The 23027-nt window shown below is 40.0% G+C and overlaps 1 pseudogene; it reads right to left on the bottom strand.

The window, feature by feature from the left end:
• Positions 1-638: 638 nt before the first annotated feature.
• Positions 639-10035, bottom strand: LOC109450901 (activated RNA polymerase II transcriptional coactivator p15 pseudogene; annotated as a pseudogene).
• Positions 10036-23027: the final 12992 nt, after the last annotated feature.

Below are 23027 nucleotides of genomic sequence, written 5' to 3'. Positions count from 1 at the left end.
CTTTGTGTTTTTAATTACAATATCTTTTGTGTTCATCTTGTTTGGAACTCTCTGTGCTTCCTGGATCTAGATATCTTTCTTTCCAGATTAGGAACATTTTCAGCAATGATTTCTTCAAATAAAGTTTCCTTTCTCTCTTTTTCTCCATCTGGAATCTCTATAATGTGAATGTTTTCTCACTTGATGTTTTTCCAGAGGTCCCTTAAACTATCCTCATTTTAAAATTCTTTTTCCTTTTGCTGTTCTGATTGGTTGATTTCCACTAGTCTGTCTTTCCGGTTGCTGACCCATTCTTCTGTATTAACTAATCTGTTCTTGAGTCTTTCTAATGTATTTTTAATTTCAGTTATTTTGTTTTTCAGGTCTGCTTTGTTCTTTGTTATACTTTCTAACTCTTTATTGAAGTTCTCCCCAAGTCCCTCTATTCCACTCTCAAGTTTGGTGAGCATCTTTATGACCATTCCTTTGAATTCTTTTTCAGGCAAATTACTTATCTCCATTTCTTTAGGGTTTTATTCTGGGATTTTTCTTTTTCTTTTTCTTCACTCAGAACATTTTTAATAATGCACATTTTAAAAAAGTATTCTTCTTACAAATTGTTCTGCAATCCAAATATACAATAGCTTTGAAAACAACACTTAGAAAACAAAAGCCAATGTAAAAAGACAGATTAAAACAACTAGGACAGTACAGGTTTTATATGGCTCTGATTTTAGTTTTCTTACTGCATTGTCAATATCAGAAATCTGTTCCTTCAGCTGGCTCCATTGCTCAGAATTTGAAGAAATAACCTGTTCTTCCTCGTTTCACTTCACCTTCTGGATCCATCCAATATTCTCTAATATTAATTAGGACTTTCCCTTTAAAGTCTTGAATGCTGACGTACCTCATTTTCCCAATCTGAAACATGTTATCATCTCTGCTTAAAAGATGAAAGGCCTCTTGAAGTTTCTCCAATCTTTTGCTTCTTTACAGGTCTTTCTGGAGTAACTTGCTTTTCCCTCTTTAACTGTTTGTCAACCTCATTGTTAGGATCGCTGCCAGAAGAACTTGAAGAAACAAGTTTCTTTGATTTAGGCCTTGCTCCACTCTTGCAGTCTAATAGCTCTGTGTTCACAAACTTGCAACTCCTGGGGATTTTTCTTGTTCCTTCATTTGAGAGATATTCTGTCTTTTCATTTTTTTTATTTTTTATTTTTTTTTACTTTCTATGTTTGTTTATATGAATTAGACAGTATGGCTATCTCTCCCAGTCTTCAAAAGTAGTTGGTTTAGTAGCAACCTTTATGTAGGCTGTGAGTGCTGGGTGGTTTCAGCAGGCCAGTTGGAGCTTAGTGGAAGCCTGTGGTGTCTGGCGGCCTGGCCCACAGAACTGGAGTGGTTCTGGGCAGATAGGCCAGGTGCTTAGAGGCTTGCCCTGTTGATCCTGTTTGTTCCCTTTGTTCAGCGCCAAAATGGGTACAGGTGATATCTCTGGAAACGTGGTATGGCAACTTCGCTGGCAGGCCAGAGTGTCTGGATAGAGCTATTGAGGTGGAGGGGTACATAGCAGTGGCGCGCCTCTGACCCTGGAAAATTGCCACAGTTCCTGGAGAGCTCCCATGACCGCAGCTTTCTCTCTATGGTCTCTCTCCATTGTTTGTTGTACAAAAAGTAGTCTTGTGTAGAAGCAACCTCTATGTAAGCTGCATGTGTCGGGTAGTTTTGGCAGGCTGGTTGGAGCCAGACAGGTGCTTATGGCACCGAGGGTGCTGGCTGGCTGGGCTGGAGCAGCGTGGGCAGGGAGGCCAGGTACACGTGGTGACGCACTGTTGATCCTTCTTGCTTCCTTTGTTCAGACCTGGAATGCGTTCCAGGCAGTGAGGCTGCAAAGCGCCGTGCTCGCCTGTGAGTAGGCAAAGGCTCCCGTACAGAGCTCCTCCCCACCCTCCCAAGGTGGTGTGGGGTGTACACAATGGCATTCCCTAGCACCCTGATCTTAGAGAGTCCCCACACCACCAGGAGAGCGCCTGTGGTTTTCCAGCCTTCTGTACTCGCTCTTTCTCTCATTTGTTGTTCAGAAGCTGTTCATTCATTTCTCCATTGTCTCTCAGGAGTAACTGCTCTTTATATAGATGTATATCCAGTGTGCTCTTGGGAGGGAGGGAGTTCAGTGCTTTCCCACACCGCCACTATCTTGGACCTCCCCGACCTCTCCTAGTCTTAAAGGAGTGGCCTTGTGTGGGACAGGAACCTTATCATTCAACCCTGCCCTAGCTCTCCATTGTCTCTCAAACCTTTGTGAGCTTCCAAGCAACCTATTTTATTTTTAATAGTTGCTAGTATTTGAGGGTGTGCCAAGATTTGTCAGTGTCCCAAATGGAATGATCTCAGTCAGAACCTAGATTCAGGCTGACTGGATGCCAGACCCTTAGGTAGCAGCTTCTAGTGTGTGTGTGTGTGTGTGTGTATATACACACACATATATGTATATACATACATATACATATATACATACACACATACATATAGGTACATATATATACACACACACACACATATATATATATATATGTGTGTGTGTGTGTGTGTGTGTGTGTATATATATATATATATATGTGTGTGTGTGTGTATATATATAGACAGTCTGTGGGACCACACGTGTAAGCCCTGTTAGCCACTAGAGCCAGGAAATCCATAGGTGTCCCCTGGGAAGCAGTTGCAAAAATTGGGACTCCAGGTAAGTGTATAGGCTCCTTTCTGGGAGATACCACTGTGCAAAGATGGCATCCCCTGGCCTAGATTCTCAGAGCAGTTCTCTAGGCCCTGAAATGTGTGCAAAACATGAAGCCTGCCCCTATGGCCAAAGCTCTAGGACAAGCTAATAGGCCTGTTTCACAGAAAGGCTGGGGAGGTGTTTCAGTCTGCTGTTGTGGCCTACCAAGAACTATCTCCACACTTGTTACGATCCCGTGGGACCCCAAAACACAAGAGCCCCAACTTCCAGAGCCAGGTGATTAAGGGGCATCCCCTGTACAGGAGCTGAAAAATCCAGGGCACCAGATATAAAACTAGGGCACTGTCATGTTTAAAAGTTTCCCTTTGGGGGACACTAGCCCTCTGAGATGTGGCAGAGGGAGAGTGTGAGGATGGCGTCTGCCAGCTGGAGCAAGGCAGAGGGGAAGCATAAAGATGGCGTTGCCAGCCTCCATCCCTAGACAGCACCCCAGCACCCCCCTAGATATGTACCAAACCAGATGCCTGCCCCTCAGGCTGATATCCCAAGACCAGCAAACGAGCCTCTTTCACATAAAGTCTTGGCACCTCTCAATTAGCTGCCTTTTCTCAGGACCCTGGGGTGGGTGAATCTGAGTGCATGAGCCCTTTAGGAGCAGTTTCTTAGTTCACTACAGCCTTGCGGGTCTCATGGACACGAGCCTTGTTGATTTTCAAAGTTAAGATGTTTTGGGGGCTCATCTCTCAAGTGCAGGTTTTAAAAGTTGGGGTGGTACCTGATATGCATTTCAAACCCTTTACTCCTCAGGGAGAAGCTCCAGGTTTTGAGTTCCTGTCCAATTGTGGGTTGCTGCGCCCTGGGTGGGGTTTATGATAAGAGTGTCTCAGCTTCTCCTACATGCCTTGATGTGGTCTCTCTCACTTGCCCATTGTATAAGAGTTGCTTAGCCAATTTTTTGTCAGAGAAAATTATTCCATATATAGCCATAGATTTGGTGTGTCCATGGGAGGAGGCGAGTTCAGGATCTTCCTGTGTTGCCGTAGTGAATTGTACTCCTAGGACTTCCTGTATATAACATCATGTCATCTGTAAATAGTGAGTTTTACTTCTTTTCTGATTTGGTTGCCTTTTATTTCTTTTTCTTGCTTAATTGCTCTGGCAAGGACTTCCAGTTCTATGTTGAATAACAGTGTTGAGAGTGGATATCCTTGTCTTGTTCCTGATCTAGAGGAAGAGCTTTTAGTTTTCACCACTGAGTACGGAGGTCAGACAATTAAGTTCATGAACTCATCCTAGAAAAAGTCTACACACCTCATTGCTAAATATCATAACAGTCACCTTTGAAGTACTCCCCTTGGGAAACTATGCACCAATGCCAGCGTCTAGTCCACCCTTCAATTCTAGAACTCTTTTTCTGGAATGGCCATCAGAGCTGTCATCATATTACCCTTGATGTCCTGAATGTGATCAAAATGTCTTCCTTTCAGTATTTCCTTTATCTTCGGGTAAAGAAAGAAGTCACTGGGGGCCAGATCAGGTGAACAGGGAGGGTGTTTCAATACAGTTATTTGTTTACTGGCTAAAAACTCCCTCACAGACAGTGCTGTGTGAGCTGGTGCATTGTCATGATGCAAGAGTCATGAATTGTTGGCGAAAAGTTCAGGTCTTCTAACTTTTTCATGTAACCTTTTCAGCATTTCCAAATAGTAAACTTGGTTAATTGTTTGTCCAGTTGGTACAAATTCGTAATGAATAATCCCTCTGATATCAAAAAAAGATTAGCAATAGTGTTGCAACAAGTTTGCAAACTTAATTGTCAGACCTCGTAGTTCCTAAGTCATAAAATTAGGTTGTTGATTTGAGATCTTTTTAAAAATTTATTTATTTATTAATTTTTAAAAAAATTGGGAAATATTGGGGAACAGTTTGTTTTTCCAGGGCCCATCAGCTCCAAGTCATTGTCCTTCAATCTAGTTGTGGAGGATGTAACTCAGTCCCAAGTCCAGTCACTGTTTTTAATCTTAGTTGCACAGGGCTCAGGCCACCATCCCATGTGGGTATTGAACCAGCAACCTTGTTATTAAGAGCTCATGCTCTAACCACCTGAGCCATCTGGCCACCAAAATCTTTTTTTTTTTTTTTTTTTTTTTTTAATGTAAAGCATTTATAGCTATAAATTTTTCCTTTAGCACTGCTTTCACCATGTACAAGGTCTGACAATTAAGTTTGCGAACTTGCCACCGTGTGCTTACATTAGCAGCACTGTACAAACAGCTCGGTAAGGTTTCATAACCTTGATATATCAGTGTCTCACAGCTGTGTTCATGTTGACGTGTGGCGGTGTCTTGCTGAGTGGAGTTCATTATTGTTTTTGAGTGGTTTTGTGTGCCATCACGAGAATGTCTGAGCTTGAATTAGAGCAACGAACAAACATTCAATTTCTTGTTAAACTTGGCAAGGGTAGAAGTGAAATCAGGGAGATGTTATTCCAAGTTCATGGGGATAATGCCATGAAGAAAATGGCAGTATACAAATGGATTAAACATTTTTCTGAGGGGAGAGAACGCATCACTGATGAAGAGAGGTCAGGGCGGCCAGTAACAAGCAGAACTGATGAAAACATTGCAAAAATTCATTGAATTGTGCATCAAAATTGTCGACTGACTGTTAGAAGCAGAGCAAACCAAGTAAACATCAACAGAGAAACAGGAAAATCTTAACTGAAAATCTTGGCATGAGACAGGTGCGTGCAAAAATGGTCCCGAAGGAGCTCTTGTACCACGACTATGCACCAGCTCCCATGGCACTGTTTGTGAGGGAGTTTTTAGCCAGTAAACAAATCACTGTATTGGAACACCCTCCCTACTCACCTTATCTGACCCCCAATGACTTCTTTCTTTACCTGAAGGTAAAGGAAATATTGAATGGAAGACATTTTGATGACATTCAGGACATCAAGGGTAATACGACAACAACTCTGATGGTCATTCCAGAAAAAGAGTTCCAAAATTGCTTTGAAGGGTGTACTAGGCACTGGCCTTGGTGCATAGCTTCCCATGGGGAGTACTTTGAAGGTGACCATAGTGATATTCCACAAAGAGGTATGTAGCATTTTTTTCTAGGATGAGTTCATGAAACTAATTGTCAGACCTTGTACCATAAATTTTGGTATATTGTGATTTCATTTTCATTCCTCTCTAAGTATTTTCTAGTTTTCCTTGTGGTTTTTTTTCTTTGATCCCTGGGTTGTTTAATAGTTTGTTGTTTAATTTCCTCAAATATTATGAATTTTTCAGTTTTCTCTATGTTACTGATTTCCAACTTCATCCTGTTGTGGTTTTAGAAAATACTTTGTATGATATCTAGCTTTTAAAATCTATTGAGACTTAATTTGTGACCTAACATTTGGTCTATCTTGAAAAAGGTCTCATGTGCACTTGAGGAGAATGTTTATGCTGTTGTTGAGTAGAGTGTTCTGTATATGTTTGTTAGATTTAATCAGTTGATTATTCTAAGTCTCCTATTTCTTTAATTATCTTCTGTTCATTCTTATGAGTTGAGTAATGAAGTCTCCAACTATTACTGTAGATGTGTCCATTTCTCCTTTCAATTCTGTCTGGCTTTGTTTCATATATTTTATTTCATTAGGTACATAAATGTTTATATCTCCTAACTATATTGAGCCTTTTATTATTGTATAATGTCCTCCTTTGTCTCTTGTAAACTTTTTTTGATTTAGTGTCTATATTGTCTAATATTAGGGTAGCTACTCCTGCTTTCTTTTGGTTACTATTTGCATGGAATATATTTTTCCATTCTTTCACTTTCAACCTGTTTATATCTTTTGATTTTAATTGAGTTTCTTGTAGATAGTATATAGTAGATCTGTGTATTTATCTATTTGTTAATCTCTTTCTTTTGATTGGAAATTTTAATCTATTTACATTTAAAGCAATTATGGATGAGGAGGGACATACTTCTATAATTGTTTTCTGTATGCCCTATGACATTTTTTTGGTCCCTTATTTCCTTCATTCCTGTATACGTTTGTGTTTAGTTGATTGTTTTTGTAGTGAAATGTTTAAATTCCTTCTTACTATCATTTGGTATGTATTTTACAACTATTTTTTTTGGTTACCATGGCAATTACATATACTATCCTAAAGTTATAACATTTTAATTTGCATTTATAACAACCCAACTTCAACAACATACAAAAACTATTTGCAGCTGTGTCCCCACCCCCTTTTCGTTGTTGATGTCACAAAATTTCTTTATATATTGGGCCGGCTTGATGACTCAGGTGGTTAGAGCTCCATGGTCTTAACTCCAAAGGCTGCTGGTTCGATTCCCACATGGGCCAGTGGGCTCTCAACCACAAGGTTGCCAGTTCAATTCCTCGAGTCCCACAAGGGATGGTAGGCTCTGCCCCCTGCCACTAAGATTGAACACGGCAACTTGAGCTGAGCTGCTGCTGAGCTCCCGGATGGCTCAGTTGGTTGGAGCACGTCCTCTCAACCACAAGGTTGCTGGTTCAACTCCCGCAAGGGATGGTGGGCTGCGCCCCCTGCAATTAGCAATGGCAACTGGATCTGGAGCTGAACTGTGCACTCCACAACTAAGACTGAAAGGACAACAACTTGACTTGGAAAAAAGTCCTGGAAGTACACACTGTTCCCCAATAAAGTCCTGTTCCCCTTCCCCAATAAAATCTTTAAAAAATATATTTCTTTATATATTGTATGACCCAAAATACAAACTGACAATTCTTTAAAATACATTACTCTCACAAATGATGTAGAAAATAAGATTTGGAGTCACAAACAAAGGTTACAATCATACTAACTTTTACATTAGTAATTATTTTTCTCTTTAAACGTATTATTTTCTTAAATCATGTAAAAAACAAAAAGTACAATTAGCAACCATTTTTACAATAATACTGACTTTTATGATTGCCCATAAAGTCACATTTATTGAGATCTTTATATCTCTACATGGCTTTGAGGTACACTCTTGTGTCCTGTTATTTCACCCGATAGGACTTCTTTCAGCACTTCTTGCAGGGCAGGTCTAGTGGTCCCAACTCCTTCAACTTTTGTTTACCTGGGAATGTCTTGACTTCTCCCTCACTTTTGGAGGATAATTTGGCTAGATACAGGATTCTAGGTTGACAGTTTTTCCCATTTGACACAAAGTATATTGGCCCACTTTCCCCTACCCTCACAACTTCTGATGAGAAATCTGCTCTCTGCTCATAATCCTCTTGAGGATCTCATGTATGATTCGCTTCTCTCTTGCTGCTTTCAAGATTTTCTCTTTGTCTTTGGCTTGAAAATATGATTATAATGTGTCTTGGGGTGGATGTCTCTGAGTTCATCTAACTTGGACTTCTTCGATGTTTATATTCATGTTGTCCATCAAACTTGTAAAGTTTTCAGCTATTATTTCTTCAAATATTATCTCTCTTCCTGTGTCTCTCTTCTTTTTCTGGACTCTCACGATGTATATGTTGGGTCACTTAATGGTGCCCCAAAGATCCCGTAGGCTCTCTTCACTTTTCTTTAATCTTTTTTCTTTCTGTTTCTCAGCCTCAACAATTTTCATTGTCTTATCTTGAAGTTTGCTGATTCTTCCTTCTCCCTACTTATGTCTGCCTTTGAATCCATCTAGTGAATTTTAAAATTTCAGTTATTGTTCCTTTTAGCTCTAGAATTTCTTTTTGGTGTTTTTTTAGTTTAAATTTTTTAAAAAAAAATCTCTTTATGGATATTTCCAGTTTGTTCACAGGTAATTGTCTTGACTTTATCCACAGGTTTCTTTTGTTCTTTGAGTAACTTTAAGACAGTTGTTTTAAAACTTTGAGATATATGCCACTAGATTTTTTACAGGGAAAGATATTGTTTAATTATTTCCCCCCCTTTGAATGGACCCTACTTGCCTGTTTCTACATGCCTGTGAGATTTTGTTGGACACTGGCCATTTGAGTCAAATACTGTGGTATTAACTTTGGGAATCTTTATGTCCCCCATCAAGAAGGTTTGATGTTTTTTTGTATTTGTTGTAGCCTGTTTGTGTGCTGTGGACCAGCCTGGGGTGTAAAGTTCATGTCTTTCACGTGTTTTCTGAGTCTTTCCCTGGGCATGTGCAGTAGCTTTCTAAACTTTCTGATGTATGCATTTGTTTTTGAATGTGCTAGTCTTTACTATCTGGATCTCAAAAGGAGAAAAAGTGAAAAAAGAAGGGGTGAAGTGTACTGGCCCTCTTGGCGTCACTTGATCTAGAGGTGGAGGTTGTGCAATTGGGGGTTGTGCAATAAAAAAGGCTGCCTGCCTCTTTGTTTGCATCTCTGTGATCAGAAGAAGCAATCAGCAATCACAATGCAGATACTTAATATTTGGAGGATAGAGTCCTTTTTGCCCACTGTAGCTCCCACAGGCTATATGTAGCTACTCCAGGAAAACTTGCTTCCTCCACATGGTTGGGGTGGGAGATGGGTAGCTGCTACTGTGATAAGAGCTGAAATTGAAATTAACTGTAGCTTACCATTCATGGCTTCCCCTGGAAGTTTCTAGCCTTCAACAGATTCCAGAGTTCAAAAATAGTTACATCAGATAAATTTTAGCAGTGCAATTTTTGTGTATATAGTGAGATCTATTACTGGTGCATCCTACCCTGCCATATTCCCATAACCTTCTGAAATTTTCAGTGTTTTAACTTACCCCTAGTGCCATCCCATGCTCTTTCACTCTACAGTAGCTCTGAAAACCAACTGCACTCACAGTGAAAGACAGCAGCATGATGACCACTGAAGGGAGAAGAATGGGGCTGGAGTTTCTTTACAGCCTCATTCTCACAGGATTATCATTATTTGACCTGTGTAGTAGCTCCCTGGAAGACCCTACTTGTAAGAATATCTGTATTTCACCCATTTCAGAGTTCACATAAAGCCTTTTCCTGGTGCAGGTGGGGATGGGGATGTTTCATGAAAACCAATTAAAGGCAATTTTTTAACTTTGTGGCTTCCTGAGGCAGTGGATAGCAGTTGGAACACATGATAGACTATGTATAAATCTTAAAAGGAAAAGATGGCAGATGAGGTGTCCTTATGTGTCTTGAAAAGCTCTGACATATTTCTGGTAATCTAGAAGGCCACATGCATGTGCAGGGTGGTGAGCATGCCCAGAGCTATATGCATGCTAAGGAAAGACATGAGAAGTTCCTAAATTCTTACCTCTAACTGACCTTGAGGCCCCATGCAAGGAGGGATCAACAGCTAAGGCAGAGTCGTCAGCTGCCAGGCTGATTGTTGAAGGCATATGTCCCAACACGAACCCAGAGCCCCTTGGGTTATATATAACTCTTGTTCACATATATCTTGGCAAAGACCATGAGAGGCTTATTGATTCCAAGAGATTAAGAAAATTTCTGTGAGGGCGGCCAGTTAGCTCAGTTGGTTAGAGCGTGGTGCTGGTAGCACCAGGGTTGCTGGTTCGATCCTCACATGGGCGACTGTGAGCTGTGCCCTCCTTAAAAAAAAAAAGGGAAAAAAAAAGAAAGTTCTGTGAACTCATTAGCTGACCGCTAGGCTAATCAAGAAGAAACTTCAATGGCCACACACAACAAGAATATAGACTTCACATAATTAGTTCAGAATTGCCACTAAACAAACAACAGCAACAACAGCAAACAGCAATTGTAACAAACTACAGGGAGGGGGATAACCTGATTTCCAGAGTTGTCACATTTAAGGAAAAAAATTAAAAATCTGCATATAAGTGGACCTACACATCTCAAACCCATGTTGTTCAGGGGACAACTGTATATACAGACATCAAATTATCATGTTGTACACCTGAAACTAATATAATGTTATATGTTAATTATACCTCAATTTTAAAAACATGAACTTAAAAAAACTGGAAAAAAAAAAGGACCAAGTGAAAGCCTGAGAACAATGTCTCACTAAATAGAGAATATAAACAAAGATACAAATTATAATAGAGAGCCAAATAGAAATTCTGGAGTTGACAAGTATAATTGAAATGAAAAAGTCACTAGAAGGGCTCAAGAACATATTTGAGTAGGCAAAAGAAAGAATCAGCAAACTTGAAGATAGTTCAATTGAGATTTTCCAGTGTGAGGAACAGAAAGAGGAATGAACAAAGCCTGAGAGATTTGTAGCACATCATTAAGAATACCAGCATATTACATAGAATCAGAGTCACAGAAGGAGAGAGGAGAGAGAGGGACACAAAGAATATTTGAAGAAATAATGAGCAAAAACTCCCCAAATTTGACGAATAACATTAATCTTTTATTGAAGCTGGATAAACTCAAAGATATTCACGCCTAGATACATCATAATGAAACTGTTGAAACTCAAAGCCAAAGAGAGAATTTTGAAATTAGCAGGAGAGAAGCGACTCATCATATGCGGGGATCCTCAATGAGATTGACAGATAATTTCTCGTTAGAAACTATGGAGGACTGAAGGCAGAGGGATGACATATTCAAAATGCTGAAAAAAAAAATCCCTGACAACTGAAAATTTTATGTTTAACAAAACTATCCTTCAAAAATAAAGAAGAAATGAAGAGATTCCCAGATAAACCAAAACAGAGAATTTATCACTAGCAGACCTGTCTTACAAGATTTACTAAAAATGGTTCTTTAGCTGAAATAAAAGGACACTAAATAGTAACTCAAAATCTGCATGAAGAAATAAATAAAACTGGTAAAATTAGATAGGTAAACATAAAAGACAGCAATATATATTCTTGTTCATAGCTCTTTTTTTCTTTATAGGTTTTAAAATTAACTTCATAAAGCATTAATTATATATTTGTGTTGATGGGCACACAGTGTATAATGATGTAATTTGTATGGCAAAACAGCACAATGGAAGGGGGAGGGAATAGAGCTATATAGGATCAAATTTTGTATACTATTGAAATTAAGTTGGTATTAATCTGAACTATATTAGTTATATATAAGTGAAGATGTTAATTGTAATCCTCATGACAACCACTAAATAACTAATTTATATATATATATATATATATATATATATATATATATATATGAATTAAAATGTTATAGTAGAAAATACCTATTTAATACAAAATAGATAGTAATGGAGAAAGAGAGAAACAAAAAAGTCAGGCAGAAAACAGGATTTCCAGTAAAGATGGTGGAGTAGTTAAATGATGTGGTTGCCTCCTCTCATGACCACATCAAAATTACAACTAAACTACAGAACAACCATCATTGAACATTACCTGAAGTCTAGTTGAGCAGAAGTCCTGCAACTAAGGACATACAGAGAAGCCAGGTAGGAGGGGCAGAGACATGGAACGGACTAGTTGCACACCCTTGTGTGGTGGTTAAAAATTAGGAGGGATGTCTTGGTTGTGGAAGTTCCCCCTGAGAAGTGAGGGGTTCCAGCCCCACACCAGGCTCCCCAGCCCAGGGTTCCACTGCTGGGAAGAGAAGTCACCACAACTTCTGGCTGAGATGATGGCTGAGTGAGATGGAGGGCGGCTGGAATCCCAGGTGCTCCACTTAAAGGGCCTGTGCACAGACTTACTTGCTGATGGACTCACTCACTCTGAGCACCAGCGTTGGAGCAGCTGCATGAAGTATGCCAGGGACATATGGGGACAAACTGAGTTGTCTGGCTGTAGGGTGAGCTTTCTCCCAGACAGAATTGCTGGCAGAAACTGTTGTTTCTTTGTTAAGCCCTCCCTGCTTCCCAGTGCGCAGACAGATGCATCCTCCATATCTGAGTCTCCATTAACATGGTTAACACTTCACCTTGCCTTGGTGATTCCTTGAGATGCTGCCCCACCCAACTTGTGGGCACTACCAAGCTACTTCCAGTGGCTTTTCCATACAAACGACCTGTCCTGGCTCATGCTGCGGATTTTCCTAAAAATCTCTCAAAGATTCACAAACCTCAAACAAGCAGCATCTGGCCTCAGTATGCCCTATACCTCTTGCTAAGTCACCCCAAGCCCAGCACTACAGGCAGCCAGCCTCAGTTCGAAGGCTTTGCCTCTCCCAGGCACCTCCAAGCCCAGTGCAGGTGGCAGACATCTTTTCAGCTCATTCCAGGTGGCTGTGGGCAGGGCACAGGCTGCAACTGAACTTGGCCTGCAGTGAGGCCCCTCCCAGGAAGCCCTGGGGCTGGCATGCCTGGTGGCCAGCTTTGGACCAAGATGGAGAATCATCTGGCTGTCTCTGAGGATGACATATCCAAAAGATGGACTGAGCGGGCATCAGAGCCCTGTTAAAGCAAATCCTGCTCCATAGGGTCAACTCCTCCACTGCAGTCATGGCCAGTCCTCACAACCAATCAGCCTGAGGGTCAATCCCTCTCATTGATGAGCAAACAGCGACTAAGGCTCAACTACAACATGAGGACACACACAACCCACACAAGGGACAAACCTGGAGCACCCAGCTCAGGTAATCAGGGAGACTGCGCCACTGAACCAATGGGCCCCATAACACACTATTACATAAGGACACTCTACCAAGATCAGGAGACATGGCATCTCTACCTAATATATAGAAACAAACACAGGGGGCACCACAATGGGGAGACAAAGAAGCACCCCAAATGAAAGAACAGAACAAAGCTCCAGGAAAAGAACTAAACAAAATGGAGACAAGCAGTCTACGAGATGCAGAGTTCAAAACACTGATTATAAGGATGCTCAGTGATCTAACGGAGAACTTCGAGAAAGAGATAGGAAACATAAAAATGGAGATAGAAAACATAAAAAAGAACCAGTCAGAAATGAATAATACAATAACTGAAATAAGGGATACATTAGAGGGAATCAACAGTAGATTAGATGAAGCAGAGAATTGAATCAGTGATTTAGAAGATATGGTATCAGAAAACATCAGAACAGCAAAGAGATAAAAGAATCCAAAAAAGTGACGATAGTTTATGGGGCCTCTGGGACAATATCAAGTGTACCAACATTCGCATCATAGGGGTACCAGAAGGAGAAGAGAGAGAGCAAGGAATCGAAAACCTATTTGAAGAAATAATGTCAGAAAACTTCCCTAATCTGGCAAAGGAAATAGACATACAAGCCAAGGAAGCCCAGAGAGTCCCAAACAAGATGAACCCAAACAAAACACCAAGACACATCATAATTAAATGCCAAAGGTTAAAGACAAACAGAAAAACCTTAAAAGCAGCAAGAGAAAGGCAGAGCATCCATAAGACTGTCAGCTGATTTTTCAACAGAAACTTTGCAGGCCAGAGGGGCTTGGCACGAAATATTCAAATTGGTGAACGGCAAAGACCTACAACCAAGACTACTCTACCCAGCAAAGCTATCGTTTATCATCAAGGACAGAGAAAGAGCTTCCCAGACAAGAAAAAGCTAAAGGAGTTCATCACAACCAATTCAGTATAATAAATTTTAGAAGGACTTTTTTAAGAAAAAGAAGAAGAGGAAAGATAAAAATATGGGTAATAAAATGGCAATAACTACATATCTATCAACAATTACTTTCAATGTAAATGGATGAAATGCTCCAATCAAAAGACACAGGGTGGCTGAATGGATAAGAAAAGAAAACCCTTACATATGCTGCCTACAAGAGACTCACTTCAGATTGAAAGATACACACAGATTGAAAGTAAGGGATGGAAAAAGATATTTCATGAAAATGGAAATGAAAAAAAGCTCAGGTAGTAATACTTACACCAGACAAAATAGACTTTAAAACAAAGGCTAGAAAGAGACAACGAAGGACCTAGTAGTCCCAATTCATGGTATTTATCTGAAAAAAACCCAAAACACTATTTCAAAGGAACATGTACATCTATATGTTCATTGCAGAATTATTTACAACAGCCAAGATATGGAGGCAGCCTGGGTGTCCCTCAAAGGATAAAGAAGAGGTGGTACATACATAGAATGGAATATTACTCAGACATTTAAAAAAAAATGGAACCTTCCCACTTCCTCAACTTTGTCCTCCTGCAGGAGGGTGATGTCTACTCTGCAGACCAAAGGACCTCTGTTTGGTTTCATTGTGCTGCTCCAGATTCTCCAAAGGCCTGGAGCCATTTACCCAACAGACAAGCTGGTAACATTCAGCAGCTTGGCCCCTTTTCCCTCTATTTTATGCTTGTTGTTGTGTTGTTGACCTCCTGGTGGCTTGTAATCCCGAACAAAATATAATAACAAATTATGTATAAGTTGGAACAAAAAAGAGTCAAATCTTGCCATCTGGAAGAACATGGATGGACCCTAGGGTGGAGTGGAGTAAGTCAGAAAAAGACAAATGCCTTATGATTTCACTTATATGGAATATAAAGAACAAAATAAATGAACAAACAAAACAGAAAGAAACTCATAGATACAGGGATGGTTGCCAAATGGGAGGGGTTTAGGGGATGGGTGAAGCAGGGAAGGGATTAAGTGGAACAAATTGGTTGTTACAAAATAGTCATGGGGATGTAAAATATAGCATAAAGAATGTAGTCAACAATGTTGTAATAAATATGTGTGGTGTCAGATGGGTACTATATTTATTGTAGTGATCACTTTGTAAGTTATTTAAATGTTTAATTACTATGTTGTACACCTGAAACTAATATATATGGTATGTCAACTGTAATTGAAAAATAAAAAATTATTAAAAAAATAAAACATACAGGAAACAAATAGCAAAATATAAAGCTCACCTTATTAGTAATTACATTAAATGTAAATGGATTAAACAATCCAATTAAAAGACAGAGATTGGCAGAATGAATTAAAAGACATGTTCTAACTGTATGTTATCTCCAAGAGATACACCTTTAAATTCAGAAACAAATAAGTTGAAAACAAAAGCATGGAGAAAAAGATATAGCATGCAAACCACAACCAAAAGAGCACTGGAGTACTATACTAGCATTAGCCAAAATAGACTTTAAGACAAAAATTATTACTTGAGACACAGTTACTTTATAATGATAAAATGGGTTAATCCATCAAGAAAACATAATAATTATATATGTTCTAGAGCCTCAAAACACGTAAAGAAAAACTGATAGAATTGAAAGAAGTAGATGATGTAACAATAATAGTTGGAGACTTTAGTGCCCCACTCTAAATAATGGATAGAACAACTAGACAGAAGAGCAACAAGGAAATAGAAGACTTGAGCAAAAATGTAAAACTATTTGATCTAAAAGACCTCTATCAAACAAACCATCCAACAATAGCAGAATACACATTATTCTCAAATGTACATGGAACATTCTCCAGGACTGATCATATGGTAGGTCATAAAACGAGCTTCACTGAATTTGAAGGTGAAATCATACAAAGTGTGTTCTGACCACAGTGAATGAAATTAGAAATTAATAACAGAAGGAAATTTGGAAAACACACAAATAGGTGGAAATTAAACAAAATAACCAATGGGTCAAAGAAGAAATCACCACGAAAATTAGAAAATACTTTGAGATGAATGAAAACAAAAATACAACATACCAAAGCATATGAAATGCAGTGAACACAATGTTGAGAGGGAAATTTATAACTGTAAACACCTATATTAAAAGAAGAGTGGTGGCCAGTTAGCCCAGTTGGTTAGAGCGTGGTGCTGATAACACCAAGGTTGCTGGTTTGATCCCCACATGGGCCACTGTGAGCTGCACCCTCCTTAAAGGAGAAGGAGGAGGAGGAGGAGAAGGAGGAGGGGGAGGGGGAGGGGGAGGGGGAGGGGGAGGGGAAGGGGGAGGGGAAGGGGAAGGGGAAGGGGAAGGAGAAGGGGAAGGAGAAGGGGAAGGAGAAGGAGAAGGAAGATTTCAAATCCAGAACTTAACGTTCCACCTTAGCAAACTAGTAAAAGAAGATCAAACTCATCCAAAACAAGCAGGAAGAATGAAATAATAAACAGAGTGGAAATAAATAAAATAGAGAATCGAAGAACAATAGAGAAAAATCAGTGAAACCAAAAGTTTTATATATATAGTTGCATTGTAAAGCACCCAAAAACATTGACTTAAAACAGCAGAAACTATTTATTTACTCAAATGTCTGTATTTTTAGGTAGGACTCAACTATATTTCACATGGTCATGTCTGGGTTTGTAATCACCCAGAAGCTCAACTCGGGCCGTCACTTTCAAGATGCTCTGCTCACATGGCTGGTGGTTGGTGTGACTGTAGTTCTCTTGAATATGGGCCTTTTCTCGTGGCAACTTGGGCTTCCTTACAGCATGGCCACTGGGCTCCAAGAAGGAGTGTTTCGAGCAGTGAAAGTGAAAGTGGCAGACCTCTTAAAGACCAGCCATGAAAGTCTCACAGCATCATCACTACTGATACAGTCTATTGATCAAAACATGTCAGAGAGCCTGCCGATTCAAAGGAGGGGAAGTAGACTCCACCCTGTGGGAGGGGTGGCAAAGAAATTGTAGCCATCTTTAACCCACCTCTGGTGGCTTGCCTCAAACAGCCCTTCTCCTGTAGGACCAAAGCAGATCCAGGATGTTCCTGCTACTAGCCCGTGATCTGTTCTACTTGCTGCAAACAAGAGATTTTGTTTTTATACAGGAGGGTGTGCTCCTCACTCTCCAGACATGTATTTTGCTGCTTCTCATGTGTGTGCGTGTGTGTGAGAGAGAGAGAGAGAGAGAGAGAGAGAGAGAGAGAGAGAGAGAGAGAGAGAGAAACAAGAGGCTGCCTAGGACAGTGGGATGAAGAGCTCAGACTCTGGAGCCAGATGCTTAGGTTTGAATCCCACCTCTGCCACCTCCTAACTGGCTGACCTGGGCAGTCACTTAATCTTTCTGAGCCTCGGCTTCACTGTAAATGCGATGTAAGTATTTGCTACTGCTGTTGTGTTGTTGTTACTATTATCTGAGCCACTGGGCACCCTCTGCTGTCACCCTTTAACTCTTGATTGCTGCTGCTTTTGGCAGTCCCACCTCGGCTGTATGTAGCTCAGGATTTCAGGGGGCTCCTAGGTTCATTGGAAGTGGACTTCATCTTTCTGTCCCTCATTTCCCACGTTGCTCCTCGGTAATTTTTGCGAGGAGGGAAGAAAGTGCTCATTTTATTATTTATGTTATTGTAATAAGAGTGCCGTTTATCGTCCTGGTACAGGGAGGGCACCTTTCACATGGGAGGTTTAGCTCCTGTGTTCAGAGAGGCAAGGGAGGGTCAGAGTGTCCTCCTTGCACCAGCTGTCTCTCAAGTACCTTTATTTAATTCAAAATACTGAAAATGCCAAAGTGGCATCTTTTTGAGTGACATATTCTGCTCCCCTTCAATGACATATATTCATTTGAATCTAAAAACAATGTCAATTGAAAAAAACGAGTTGCAAAAGTATCATTTTCAACCAGGTTCTTAACCATAAGCAACAGAAAATCCTTCTGACTTAAACCGAAAAGGATTCATTGGGAGGATATTGGCTAAGTTACAGGGGAGCCGAAGAACCAAGACCCAGGACTAAACCTGTAGCTGTGGTGGAGCCCAGCCCTTCGGCTGAGCCTACGTCACGTGCCTGTCCCCAGATGCCAGGCGGGCTGGGAGGATGGGCAACTGGCCTTTTAGTTTTTATGCTAGAGGGGACTCTTCTTCCTCCTGGAAAGGGGCCTCAGACACTGAGCAGCCAAAAGAATGACAAATGGCCACATAGCGTCGTTTAAACAAAACTTACAAACATCCAAAGCAACAGGCTAGATTGTCTGCAGATAAACACAGTTAAGAGAAGTACAAAATCATTCATGGGAATGATATGCACTAACTCCAGGATAATAGGTACTTCTGAGGGGGGGGGGGGGAACGACGTAGGACTTCAGTTGGACTTGGAACATTTTTATTTTGTAAAATGAGACCTCTAAAACAAAGATGGCAAAAATGTTAACATCTGTTTATGCTTGGTGGTGGGTACAGGGATATCATTATTTTCTACCCTTGTCTGTATGTTGCAAATAATTCCTAATTACAAAAATCACTTCAATAAATCAAAAGTATGTGTCAGGCAACTCAGGTCTCTGCAGATGTCTCCTTATATAATTGTTGAAATGCAAATTGATTCTGCACCCACAAGAGGAAGTGGAAAGCTGTGCTTGCAATCACCCACATATCTTGTGTTTTCCAACACTTGTGAGCAGTCTACGTCTCCATCAGCTGAAAGTTGGCAGGGGTACTCGGCTGAGATTGTGAGACTGAGTAATGCTTGGCCTGGTAGTATTTACTGGGAAGGAGTGATTCATCTCATTATCAAAATTCTGAGTCCTTTAAAATGCCTCCCAAGAAGTTATCTGGTTTGGAAGATCAGAGACAAAAACTGGAGAGAAAACAAGAATCTCAGAAAATTTGGAAAGATTGTAGATTAAAAAATCCCTTTTGTTCAGGCATTGACTCTGTAGCCAGTAGAAGTGAATTAGTGAATGTTTCTGTATATAACTTTTTAAAATTGCAATACATATAACATGGTATAAGTTTAAAGTGTACAATGTATTGATTTGATGCACTTATGCACTGCAATCTGATTACCACCATAGCGTTAGATAATTCTCTCATGTCACATAATGACCATTTCTTTTGTGTGGTGAGGACATTCAAGATCTGGTCTGTTAGTAACTCTGACAGTGTTGACTACAATCACTGCATTCGATCTCCAGGACTGTTTTATCTTCTAGTTGCAAGTCTTCACTCTTTAACAACATCTCCCTAATTCCCCGGGCCCTCAGCCCCTGGTAACCACCATTCTAATCTCTGTTTCTGTGAATTTGGTTCTTTTAGATTCCAGATATGAATGATATCACACGATATTTCTCTGACTCAGTCTGTGTGTGTGTGTGTGTTGCATCTTCTTTACTCATTCCTCCATTGATGGATACTTAGGTTGTTTCCAGGTCTTGGCTATTGTGAATAATGCTGCATTCGTACATAATTGTTAATAACAGGAAATTCATTTTTCTCTGTCCCTGCCTCCAGCCCCCCTTGCAAATAAATGGTTAGCAAATATTTAAAGACTATGGGTTTGAAAATGGCACCAAATTGTTAGCCTGCCAGGGTTATTACCTGTTTGAGTTTTGTCCTAAGCATAGTTTCTGGACTATAACATGAGCTTAATAGATATTAGCTATTATTATTCGACAGCAAAAATCAAATAACCTACATAAAAAGACAATGGACAAAAGACTTGAGCGCACATTTTTCCAGAGATGATACACAAAAGGCCAACAAGCACATGAGAAGAGGCTCAGCATCACTAATCACTAGGGAAATGCAAGTCAAAACCACACTGACATACCACCGCACACCCATTAGGGTGGCTACTAATAAAATAAAATTAAAAACACCCAGAAAATAAGTGTTGGCAAGTTGTGGAGAAATTGGAACCCTTGTGCACTGTTGGTAGGAATGTAAAATAGAACAACCTCTGTGGAAAACAGCATGGAGGTTCCTCAAAAAATTAAAGATAGGGCGGTACTTCATGTCTCTGAAGCGCAGTGCCCTTACCTCGAGCAGCGCTGATCTCGCAGGGCTTGTGTGAGGATAAAATGAGAAATAGACACCACAGGGCAAGGGACGCTGGCAGCCCCGCCTTGAAGAGTCCTGAATCTGGAATTTGGAGGAAAACTTGTTGTAGCAGCCTGTTGTTACATCCTTACCTAGCATCCCAGCTCCCTTCTCTTGGGAACAGCCTGGCTTTTCCTGGGGGAAGCCCCCTTTCCATCTTTTGATCCAAGTGATTGGGGTGAGCTTAATCCATCCGTAACTATATGGGTGGCCACAGGCCACGGCTGGTCAATCAGAGCCATATCTCCCTGGTCTCATTGACTGGTTCAGGGATGGTCACCTGACCCAAGACAGACCAATGAGGTTCAGGCCTGAGACTTTTGCTAGTATTACTGGGAAAGAGTCTCTCTTTTCCCAAAGGACTTGCTAGGCTGGGAGTTTGGGGCACACTGCCAACCTAATCTTGGGCAAAAACCTAGCAATAGAAGAGTCTAGGGCAGGTGTAGATGGACTCCGTCCAAAGGACAACTCACCTCTCCTAAGCAGAGGCAAAAATTGAAATTCATAAAATAATTAAAGGAAAAAAATTAAAAATAGAAACTACCATCTGATCCAGCAATCCCACTTCTGGGTATATATCCAAAAGAACTAAAGCAGATCTCAAAGAGATATTTGCACACCCGTGTTCATAGCAGCATTATTTACAATAGCCCGAAGGTGAAAGCAATCCAAGTGTCCAAAGGAGGGAAATTCTGACACATGCTACAACAGGGAATAACATTGAGAGCATTTTGCTAGGTGAAATAAGCTGGACGATTCCACTTAGATGAGGTATCTGAAGCAGTCAAATTTATAGAAACAGAAAGTGGAATGGTGGTTGCCAGGGGCTGAGAAAGGGGGAGAACCGGAAGTTCTTAGTTAATGCGCATAGAGTTTCAGTTTTGCAAGATGAAAAACTTGGAGATTTGTTGCACAACAATGTGAATATACTTAACAATACTGAACTGTACACTTGGAAATGGTTACTATGGTAAATTTCCATGTATTTTTTTGTTTTACCACAATTAAAAATGTAAAAGTTAAATAAATAGTAGTTTATTAGTTAATATTTACTAGTTAAATATTATTTCACAGGTGAGGAAACTGAGTTTCAAGAGGGAGGAAGTGAGTTGACCAAAATCACTTCCTGTCAGCGCAGAACTGGACCTAATCCCATGCTCTTTCCACTTGGTCTTTGGGTTCCTCAGACTGATGAAGTCTTGGCTGATAAAGTATTTGTCTTTTTGTGATTGGCTTATTTCACTTAACACAATGTCCTCAAGGTCCATCCATGTAACATTGCAGAATTTCCTTCCTTTTTAAGGCTGAATAATATTCCATCGTGTGGATAGACCACATGTTGCTTATCCTTTCATCAGTTGATGGACACTTGGATTGCTTCCCCCTGTTAGCTATTGTGAACACGGATGTACAAATATCTCTTCAAATCCTGCTTTCAAGTCATTTGGGTAGATACTCAGAAGCAGAATTGCTGGATCATATGGTAATTCTACTTTTAATTTTTTGAGGAAATGCCACAACATTTTCTTCAGAAGCTGTACCATTTACATTCCCACCAACAGTGCACAGGGGTCCAGTTTCTCCATATTCTTGCCAACACTTGTGGTGTTTTTTTTTATTAATAGCCATCCTAATGGGTGTGAGGTGATGTCTCATTGTAGTTTTGATTTACATTTCCCTAATGATTAGTGATGCTGAGCATCTTTTCATGTGTTTCTTAGACATTATGTATCATCTCTGGACAAATGTTTGTTCAAGTTCTTTGCCCATTTTTGAATCAGTTGTTTGCTGTTGAGTTTTAGGAGTGCTTTATATATTCTGAATATTAAGCTCTCCTCAGATATATGATTTACAAATATTGTTTCCCATCCTGTGGGTTGTCTTTTTACTCTGTGGATAATGTCTTTTTTTCTTATTTTCCTATGTTATTGAAATGTGTAATACTGTGTAAGTTTAAGGTGTACAGCATGACTTGGGTTTCACATACTGTGAAACGATCACCACAGTAAGTTTACTTAACATCCATCATATCATATAGATACAAAAAAAATTTTAAAAAAGTTTGTTTCATTGTGATGAGAACTCTTAGGATCTACTCTTTTAACAACTTCCAAATATATTATACAGCAGTGTTAACTGTAATTACCATGTTGTATATTATATCCCCAGTACTGTTTATCTTATAATTGGAAGTTTGTACTTTTTGACCACTTTCATCAAATTCCCCCAACCCCACTTCTGGTAACAAATCTGATCTCTTTTTCTATGAGGTTCCGCCCACCCCCCCAAAGATTCCATATATAAGTGATCATACAGTATTTGTCTTCCTCTGTCTGACTTATTTCACTTAGCATAATGCCCTCAAGGTACATCCAGGTTATCACAAATGGTAGGATTTCCTTCTTTTTTTTATGGCTGAATTATATATATATGTATGTATGTGTATATATGCCACTACTTCTTCCTCCATCTGTCCGTCCATTCGTCCACCGACCCATCCACCGATGGACACTTAGATTGTTTCCATGTCTTGGCTATTGTAAATAATACTGCTATATATAAACATGGGGATGCAGATGTCTCTTTGACATAGTATTTGCATTTCCTTTGGATATATTCCCAGAAGTGGTATTGCTGCATCATATGATAGTTCTATTTTTAACTTTTAGGCAACTTCTGTATTTTTTCCGTAGTGGCTGCACCAGTTTACAGTCCTACCAACAGTGTACAGGGTTCCCTTTTCTCAAT

Source organism: Rhinolophus sinicus, chromosome 2 (assembly GCF_057876585.1).
Source record: "Rhinolophus sinicus isolate RSI-liver-muscle chromosome 2, RSI-T2T, whole genome shotgun sequence".
Lineage (NCBI taxonomy): Eukaryota > Metazoa > Chordata > Mammalia > Chiroptera > Rhinolophidae > Rhinolophus > Rhinolophus sinicus.
Note: the sequence above shows the minus strand (reverse complement) of the source record. Positions and strands in the feature narration are given on the sequence as shown.